Below are 7,668 nucleotides of genomic sequence, written 5' to 3'. Positions count from 1 at the left end.
GGGAAGCAGGGGGCATATGTAATACTTTCAATAATAAAGATTTTTTTAAGTGATATCTTAGAAATGTACACAAAAAATGTCAATGTAATTTATTGATTAAGGAAGTGATAAGAGATCAGAGATAAGAAGTAATTCTATGCACATGGATATCTTATTCAACAAATATTTACTGAACAGCATTTATATCTGTCACTCGTCTAGGACCTGAAGCACAGTAGTGAACAAAGACAAAACTCTAATTGGAGCTGACAGTGTAGAAGGGAGATCAAACAAACATGTAGTCATAGATAGTGATAACAGCTACAAAAAATTCTAAAGCAAGGAGGAGATGGATGACTGGTTGGGGAGGTGAAATTGTGGATAGGATAATTCAGCAGATACAGAACACATGAAATAACAAACTTTCAATTACACCGATCTAAGTTGCAGTTGAAACCTCTAATTTATTAATAAATTCAAATATTTCTCAGAGCAAGTGAATAGATAGAAATGACAGCTTACAATGTTGTTAAGGGCAACACAAAACAGGGAAAATAATTCATATAATCCTATCTAATAAAAGAGTAATATGCAAATTGACCAACACTCCAACTCACAAGATGGCTGCCCCCATGTGGACACAAGATGGCCACCACAAGATGGCCAGCAGGGGAGGGCAGTTGGGAGGGACCAGGCCTGCAAGGGAGGGCAGTTGGGGGGGACCAGGCCTGAAGGGGAGGGCAGTTAGGTGTGACCAGGCCTGCAGGGGAGGGCAGTTACGGGCAATCAGGCTGGCAGGGGAGCAGTTAGGCATCAATCAGGCTGGCAGGGGTGTGGTTAGGAGGTGATCAGGCTGGCAGGCAGAAGCAGTTAGGGGCAATCAGGAAGGCAGGAAGGCGAGCAGTTGGGAGCCAGCAGTCCTGGATTGTGAGAGGGATGTCTGACTGCCCATTTCAGTTGGACATCCCTCAAGGGGTCCCAAATTGGAGAGGGTGTAGGCTGGGCTGAGGGACACCCCTCCCCCCCGTGCATGAATTTCATGCACTGGGCCTCTAGTAGTTTTATAATTGTGGTTTCTGTCTATTATAATTTAACATCAGGAATTCAGAATATATGAAACTTTTATAAAAATGACTTCCTCCCCAATCCAGTGCATCATTCCTAAAATATGTTTTATGAAATACTAATATCTCATTATAATATTTCTTTTATAATTTAAATATATATGCTAGAAAAATATGTAATAAATCCATATTCATATGTGCAAATATATTTTTTAAATTTGCTCCATAAGATGAGTGATTACAAGTAGCTACCATTTTCTAAGTAACCTTTTTAGTAATTATCTTTAAATGTTATTAATTTGTTTTAAAAAAAATCAATATACTTTCAATATTACTCAGATTTTACTATATTAAATAGCACTGTGTTTTAAGAATTTAATTTTTATAATTTCTTGTACCAACTGTAAAAATAGTTTTCTGTTTGTTTTAAGCTCCACTTTTTAGGACCTCCTTTTGGTTTTCTTGAAAGTTCTATTAATGCAATATAATTTGAAAAGGACCAAACTTCACAAAAACAATGGAGTTCAAAAGGAAATCTACTAAGTATAAAACTTGATTCTGGCCAATTAGTTATTTTACATGGGAAATATTTCTGTACTTTTAATTGGTGTACACCAAGAAACAGAAAGCAGACATGGTCAGGCCACTAAAATGATGAGGGGGTGAAAACTGAAGAAATGAAACTAGTTAAAAGAAACAGACTTTATTGTGATTCAAATCATCCTTCACGCCATTTTCTCTGTTAACTTCTATAAGCTAATCATTAAGCATGTGTTTGCATTCTCTGAAATTTCTTTCACTGGAACTTATTTATACAGGTTTATGATTAATTTGTGTGAGTCCTACACTGATAGCTCACTAAAAAAGGCACCTGGTATGAAGCTAAAAGTGCAACACTTTGTACATCTGCATATGGCCAAGAATACTAGAAGCCTAGAAAGCCAGGAAAGATATGTTTGTTTGTTTTTTTCCTACCATTTTTTTTTTCCTAGAAAGACATTTTTTTCTGCAGTATTAAAAAGCACAGGATTTACAAAGGTGCAGAAGTTGATATAAAAAATGCATACATATTCCTGGAACATTAATCTGAATACAAGATTATCACAACATTTAAGAGTAGACATATTTAAATTTGTATAATACTGTATACTTTGGGAAGTGGTTGCATATAGAATATTTTCTTCAATCCTTGTAAAATTCTTTGCTGTAAGAAGACTTGCCTTGGGTACAGAACTGATAAATGGTAAATAGTGATGAATTCTTAGTCTATATCAGCATGCTTGTCTTGTGGCTTTCACCTATTCTTCCAATTAATTTGTGAACTTCTCACCCTGGTACTTGAAGTCCCAAGGAGCCATCCATTAACATGATAAAAATAAAGTCTCTTAGAATTGTTTGTTCTTATTTACAACTGTGTACTTGGCATAAAATTCCCTATGATTAGAAAAGAACTACCTAATTAGAATTGCTGTGATATATCACATTTCCAATTGCACAAGAAAAAATAAAAGTGATGTAATCACAAATCATAAAATCTCAGGGTTTGATGGACAAGATCATCTCATCCAATCATCCAGTAAGACTTAAGAAATATGTGCAAGTACATCTGAGTTATATTAACATATCTGGCCTCTTATTTTAAGAAATAGCATGGTTTTATTTGACAAGAAACTGCTTAACTTTTACCAGAAAAAAAGTAGATGGTTTTAATTTTTTTCAGACATTCAATTAAAATTGCTGTAGAAAGAAAAATTAGTATTTAAAAACAATATATAAAATGAAACATTATTTATTTATTATATTTGGGAAACTGTTCAACTCTCCTGAATGCATGCAAAATTCACTCTTGCCTTTCCCCTGACATTTGATATTTCCAGTGATATATGCAAGAGTAAACTAACTAGGGCACTCACACATGTCATCAGTAGAATGATGCAGCATGTAAAATATACAAAGTCTCTCTTATCCAATTTGTTTCCATTTTATCTCCCAATCGGCATTCTTCAAGTTGTACAATGTTTTGAAACTTATTCTGCCTCTTGATCTAATCTAGTTTGTTTATATTCCTTAAGACATTAACTATCACACCTTTTTTGTAACTTTCAAAACCAGCAACTTTCTAACTTACTAAGATAATGTAAGGTACCTCTGGAAATGGAAGATTAGCTCACTACCTTACCTCCTCCTAGTTAATTTATATGCTTTTAAGAGTGAGTTTCTTTATTATTTTTATTTCCATTTTTAAAATGCTCAAAAATTTCACAAGGAGCAAGGAAGGTACTGTTCCAGTTTGGTACGGCCATTTAGGCTTCTTCAAATCACACCCCATAGGTTATTTTCCCTTATTCCTTTATTGTCATCATTCTAACGTAAGCTGTATCGGGTAATATTTAGTCCAATGAAATAAAAGAAAATTAGGCAAACTATGATTAGAACTTCTAAGTTTTGCTTCTTTCCATGTTCTGTTTCTTGATACAATAATAAATTCTCTTAAGCCTAATTTTGGGGATTTTTATGTAAGTTACTAATGTGATGTGCAAACTTAAACAATTAAATTTATTGTGTCATTCCATAGTTACCTGAGTGCTGTATCAAGTGTAATTTTGAACTTAATTTTGAAAGTTTTTTTGTGTTATATCTTATTAATTTAAATGATGCTGTTAGAAGCTCTCCAAGCCACTAGCTTCTTATTATAATCACTTGATTCATTTCAGAGGTTTATACATGTTTCAGTGTGTGATTTAAGTTTATATTAATATGCTATAGATAACGTCATTTTTTATTCAGTTTATAAAGTAGACTTGCCAAATATATTGACTTGGATTGAATTTATTATGTTACTGATTAGGAAGGTTATATTTGCAATGTACGATTTTATCTGAATTAGTAGATGATGATTTAAGTTCTCTGGAGTCTATATTAAATTTATGGTGTGTAGAACTTAATTCAATATTTGATATAGGAAGTAATAGAGGTTTCAGGAGTTAGCATATTCATAAGAGTATTCATGAGTGGATAACTAATAACAAATTCATTAAAATAGAAAATCAATTTCAGAAAAAATAATCGCTTGATATTAGACCTTGGATTACAAATATATTTTGATATCTTCACAGTATTAATTACATCACTTTGCATATAGTAAGGACCTCACAGATTTGATTCAACCTAAAAAATCATGTTCTTCAGATACCATTTTTATGAAATATATTTTTATTGATTTCAGAGAGGAAAGGAGAGAGAGATAGAAACATCAATGATGAGGGAGAATCATTGATTGGCTGCCTCCTGCATGCCACCTACTGAGGATTGAGCCTGCAATCCCACAAGTGCCCTGACTAGGAATTGAACTATGTACTCCTGGTTCATATGTCAATGCTTAACCACTGGGAACACTGGCCAGGCTGCTCAGCTACCATTTTTTTAAAAGATATCTAAGAAAATAACTTGATAGCAACTAAGGATTTTTCTGAACAATACATATTGGTCATTTTCATTTTGGAGAAGATCAAATATTACCTTTAGAAAGGAACTGAATCTTAAAAAAAAAAGTAATAATCCAGCCACCATTGTTGAGATTTCTAATTAGGTGTACCAGAGTCCCCCTTATCTGCAGTTTTTATGTTTGCTGTCTCAGTTACCTATGTCCAATCACAATCCAAAAATATTAAATGAAAAATTCCAAAACTAAACAATTCATAAGTTTTAAGCTGCATGCCATTCTGAGTACCATGATGAAATCTCTCACCATCTTGTTCCATCCCTCTCAGAAAATGAATCATACCTTTGTCCAGTGTATAGTCTCCCCACTGGTCAGTAAGTAGCCATCTCTGTTATCTGATCAACTATAATGGTATTGCAGTGCTTGTGTTCAAGTCACCCAAATTTCACTTAATAATGGCCCCTAAGCACAAGATTTAATGATCCTGGCAATTTGGACATACCAAAGAGAAGCTGTAAAGTGCTTCCTTTAAGTGAAAAGGTAAGGTTATCAACTTAATTTTTCTACTTTATTTGTTATTATTATTAATATTTTTCTGTGCCTAATTCATATATTAAACTTTATCATAGCTATACTAGTATATGTATCGGAAAAATAGTATATATAGGATTTAGTCGTATCTGTGGTTTCAGCATCACTGAGTGTTTTGAAACATATCCTCTGTAGATATCAGGTCACTACTGTACTCTGATTTTGAAATTCCTTATAGTCTTTTCTGCCCTCAATCAGGTAAAAAAGTTTATATGTGCTATGTCCTGCCAGATTTTATGATGAAAGTTTGCAACTATGCTAATTGAAGCTTCATGTCTATATCAATCAGCGTTCAACTAGAGTAGAGCCAGTAAAACTATATTTATATAAATATAACTAGAAGCCCAGTGTGCAAAATCGTGCGAGACCCAGACCTGCCGCGCTGCAAGACTCAGAGTCCCTCCTGCCCTGCCACAGAACCCAGAGACCCGCCACGCTGTGGGACCCATCAATGCACCTCCTGGTGACCGGTCGTTTGGTCGATTGGTCATCACAGCATTATGGCCACTGGCCTTTTATAATATAGATGTTTATATCCTATATAATAAAGAGGTAATATGCAAATTGACTGCCACACCCTCACACGATGGCTGCCTATGACAAGGCTGGCAGGGGCATTAGTGAGGGACGAGCAAATGACTGAAATAGCAGGCTGCATGGGGCAACCAGGCCAGCAGGGGGGACAATTGGGGGTGACTAGGCTGATGGGGGTGCAGTTAGGGGTGACCAGTCTGGCAGAGGGGGGCAGTAAGGGGTGACCAGGCCAGCAGGGGGGACAGTAAGAGGTGACCAGGCCAGCAGGGGGGACAGTAAGGGGTGACCAGGTTGGCAGGGGGGGCAGTTAGGAGCGACCAGGCTGGCAAGGAGGGGACAGTTGGGGGTGACCTGGCAGGCAGCGGGGGGCAGTTAGGGGCGACCAGGCCATAAGGGGGGCAGTTAGGGGCAATCAGGCCAGCATGCAGAGACAGTGAGGGGCAATCAGGCTGGAAGGAGGGGGCAGTTAGGGGTGACCACGCAGGCAGGCAGGTGAACGATTAGGAGCCAGCGGTCCAGGATTGTGAGAAGGATGTTCAGCTACCAGTTTAGGCCCGATCTTTGGGATCGGGCCTAAACCAGCAGTCGGACATCCCTCGAGGGGTCCCAGATTGGAGAGGGTGCAGACTGGGCTGAGGGGACCCCCTGTGCATGAATTTTGTGCACCAGGCCTCTAGTTTATATATAAAATTATATATCTATATATGGGTTTGTTACAAGAAACTGGCTTATACTATTATGGATTTGTGGGGCTGGCTGAGTCAGAAGTCTATAGGGAAGATCATCAGGAAGGAAAGATCATGAACAGGATGGAGCCCCACGGGAATGAGCCAAAGCTGTTGTACTCAGGTGGACTTTTCTCTCATATGTGTACTATATGCATAACCCATAGACACAGACAATAGGGTGATAAAGGCCTGGGCTGGGGGGAGCAGGGTGGGAGAGGTCAATGGGGGGGTAGGGAGGAAGGAGACATATGTAATACTTTCAACAATAAAGATTTAAAAAAAAAAACACAACCTTCAGCTCTTTATTAAGGCTATTCAATCAATTAAGTCAGGCTCACCAAAATAAGATCCCATTTCAAGTCAACTGTTTAGATATTTTAATAAATCTACAAAAATCTCACAGGAGAACCTACCTGAGAACTCTAGCCTAACCACAGAGTACATATTATCTGATTCTGTCTTAACCACGTTCCAGAGACAAAGCTAATGTAGGTGATAGAAGCCAGAATAGTGGTTACTAAAGTAATTAAATCTTAATAAATGTTTTATTAAACTACAGATTTATATTTCCACAACCCTTTGCAAAATCAGGAGAATTATTTTTTTTCTGAACTACAAAATTCCAAAGAGGTAAAACAGCATGAAAAAACAGTTATGTCTAGACATAAAATAGTACTAGTAAATATGGAAAAAATACAAGTCAAAAAGGCACTTACTGGTAAATGAGTAAAATACAAGATTAAGTAGTTCAGGCTATCTTAGGCAAAAAAGTAATTCACTTGATGACCATCAGAGTTTCTGATGGATAATACTATGGTGGGCAGTGCTTGGATAAAATGTAGAAATTAAGGACTCTCTAAATATGGGGGAGCAGAAAGCATATCAAAGGCCAGGCACAGAAGTATTTGCTCACAGCAGATAATATCCACCCGTCCTTTTCTCGATGATCCTGACATACCCCTGGGAGAGGATGGTTCTGGGACACACTGATGAGCTGATCAAAAGAATGTACTAGTATCTTGGTCCTCGGACAGCTGAAGTGGAGCAGGGGCGGGGAGGTGGGGGGTCATGGATCTGGTCCCTTATGCCTTGGATGATAGACACGTTCTCCCTCGAAGATCACACATATACAGCAAATTAGAGTCGTGGGTGGGGAGGGATGCTTGACATCCACACGTTAGGAAACAGTATGAAATTTAAGAAAGTAATTAAGGAGAAAGGTTAAATGGATCTTCTGTGTTTGAATGTGCTTTATCTTTTAAAATGTTGAGAGGTTAAGAATAGAATGCATGTTTCTGGATGGAGCTGAATCAAGCTACTTAATAATTTT

This window comes from Cnephaeus nilssonii (assembly GCF_951640355.1).
Source record: "Cnephaeus nilssonii genome assembly, chromosome: 5".
Taxonomy (NCBI): domain Eukaryota; kingdom Metazoa; phylum Chordata; class Mammalia; order Chiroptera; family Vespertilionidae; genus Cnephaeus; species Cnephaeus nilssonii.
Note: the sequence above shows the minus strand (reverse complement) of the source record.